The sequence below is a fragment of the Belonocnema kinseyi genome, chromosome 1 (assembly GCF_010883055.1).
Source record: "Belonocnema kinseyi isolate 2016_QV_RU_SX_M_011 chromosome 1, B_treatae_v1, whole genome shotgun sequence".
Classification (NCBI taxonomy): domain Eukaryota; kingdom Metazoa; phylum Arthropoda; class Insecta; order Hymenoptera; family Cynipidae; genus Belonocnema; species Belonocnema kinseyi.
The window spans coordinates 123,562,894-123,565,855 of NC_046657.1; the positions used below are offsets into that span (position 1 = coordinate 123,562,894).

Genomic DNA, 2,962 nt, shown 5'->3' on the forward strand with positions numbered 1-2,962 from the left:
ACTCCCTCTATAATTAGTGAGATAAAAAAAGAGAATTTTTGACGTTTTTATATTTTCAAATATCGACAATCAAAATGGTCATTTTTAACATTTTAGGTGTGGCTATTTTAAGGGTTGTTTTTAGGAGTCTTGCCGAACTTTCTCACTCACTCTATAATTAGTTAGGTACAAAAAGATAATTTTTACGTTTTTATATTTTCAAATATCGACAATCAAAATGGCAATTTTTAACATTTTAGGTGTGGTTATATTAAGGGTGGTTTTTAGGGGTCTTGCCGAACGTTCTCACCCCCTCTATAATTAGTGAGATAAAAAAGAGAATTTTTGACGTTTTTATATTTTCAAATATCGACAATCAAAATGGTCATTTTTAACATTTTTGGTGTGGTTATTTTAAGGGTGGTTTTTAGGGGATTTGCCGAACTTTCTCACTCCCTCTATAATTATGATGATAAAAAAAGAGAATTTTTTACGTTTCTTTATTTTCAAATATCGACAATCAAAATTGTCATTTTTAACATTTTAGGTGTGGATATATTAAGGGTGGTTTTTAGGGGTCTTGCCGAACTTTCTCACTCCCTCTATAATTAGTGAGATAAAAAAAGAAAATTTTTGACGTTTTAATATTTTCAAACATCGACAATCAAAATTGTGTTTGGCAGGTTTGAATAATGGGTGATTTGAAAGGGTATTCCACCCCTCAAAAAATAAATATTTCGAAAACTTCTTCCGATGGAATATCATTTTTTTTCATCCTAAATGATTTAGGCAAAAAAAAATTCGGGGAAAAAAATCTTTAATTTCTTTCATATGAACGTTCGTAACTTCAAGTACATGCGTAGTTTTTGTTTCAATCAAATTACATTACAATTAAGCAAATTAAATTTTCGGAAAGAAAGACACAAGGTACAATGAAATGTTTTACAACAAATAGTTTTTTTAATTAGATCTGGAAATTCGTTTTTAACCTTTTTTTCTCACGAGACACGTGATGAGAATATCGACAATTTGGACTTTAATTTTAAACACATATTTATTTGATTATTCTATATCCTTCCATGCAGATTTTCTTTGCTAAATAATTATTTAGCGCATAATAAATAAGGGTTAATGATCCCCCTTTCAAGAAGTTGGCAATATCATTCATCATAGAATACACACTTAGTGTGTGTCGCAATTTTTTTTCTGAATTAAAGTATAGTTTCCGAACTCGTGTCCCTGTAAAAAAAATGTGGGATACAAATCGATTTAGAAGCGTGCAAAAGATCAAACCGGTTCTTTCTCTTTAAAAATACGGAAATGATAAATGCATTGAGCCCATTCATTTGCGCGGATTCAAAACTCGTTTTTACGAATTTTTACCAATTTTTTCAAATTATAAAGATTGTTTTCCATTCAAAAAAGGCGTAAAACTTTTTTTTATAGTGGCGTAATTTTATAAGATGTTGGCAGCGAATTGAATAATTAATCTATAAATGTTAAAGCTTTTAATTGAAGAATGAGAAATGATTAATGTTAGATATTTTGACAACGGAGAAAGGGCCAAATCAATGTTATTATTCAATTTTAGAAGTTGTAAATTACAATTGTGAAAAAGAAATAAAATGTTTTAATTAATTTATATTTAAAACAAAAAACCTTTGTATACTTGAATTTAAATGCAGCTGAAAACATTGAATTTGAAATGCGTTGAATTCAAGGTGTACTTCAAAAACAAAAATTTTTAGTAGACGATCGACTTTTAAAGGAAGCGAAAGAAAGTAACTTGCTGGATTGCAAATGAACATGGAAAATGATGTATTTTCGAAATTTTAAATTCAAACTTTTTTACGTTGTTACAATTTTGAATCCCACAATTTTATTTTTGACCTAACCTATAACTTATAACGAAAATTCTGAAAATTCAAACAATAAGCCTGTATTCTGAAAATGAAGCAATTTTAACTTAAAAATTCATGTTCTTAAACTGAAGGCCTAAAAATTTACAAATTTTACGATTAGTGTTTTGTAAATTTTATTGGTATCCTAAAATAGTATAAATAATTTTTAAATTTTCGGAAATTTACCGTTTTTACATACCTAGATGTCAAAAAAGTCTACCCAATTTTTTAGAATTTTAATCACTTATTTTCTGAGAGAAAATCACCGCCGTTTACCAGGGACTGAAGTGGATTAGAAAAAAATCGCCAATACACACACATTTTTTTTCTGTCCCGAATAATAAAATTCGAAAACTAATAAAGTTCCCGAACAGTTTATAAAATTATAATATTACATGTATCTCAAACGGGAAAAAAATTCTCCCTGAATTTTCTTCGAACCTAATAACATTTTCCAAACAAACTTTACAGAATTCAAATCAGCATTAATTTATCTCAAACTTTATTTTTATTTTTCTAAATGAAAATTTCGATTTTTCGGAAGAACTTTTGTCATTTAAAAAATACTATATACATTTTCAACCAAAATATCTTATCCAGAAATATAAATTTTAATTATTGTTATTTTGAATTTAAGCAACAATGTTTTAAAACTTTAAACATTAAAAAAGTCGTTTCTTTGGTATAAATATTTAATAATTTCAGATAAAAATAAAATTTGTCAAAGAAAAATGTTTTCAGCACTTGTTTATCTCAAAATTTCTCTCTATTATAGTTTTTTTTTAAATTAAAAATTCGATTTTTCGAGAAAACTTTTTTTTATAATTTAAAAAAAAGATTATGTACCGAAAACCTGGATCAAGTTTCAGATCTTTAAAAAATTGAGTGATACATGTCAAACTTTTCTAACCTCAAAAAAATCTTTCTACTGCTTTACCGTCATATTTTATGAAGAATGAGAAAACCAGAATTCGACTTCGTATTACGGTTAGGGCAGCAGGGCAGAAAATATGATGTCCTACATACATAGTTCCCCCACTCTGACATCCCGTACCGCATCTACTCATTTGGGGGGGGGGGGG

At 28.0% G+C, this 2,962-nt stretch overlaps 1 protein-coding gene across 3 annotated transcripts in view; it reads left to right on the plus strand.

Moving 5' to 3' along the window:
- LOC117183158 (E3 ubiquitin-protein ligase ARIH1) overlaps positions 1-2,962 on the plus strand; it is a 56,600-nt gene that overhangs the window by 5,859 nt on the left and 47,779 nt on the right. The gene's annotated exons all lie outside the window — the stretch shown is intronic.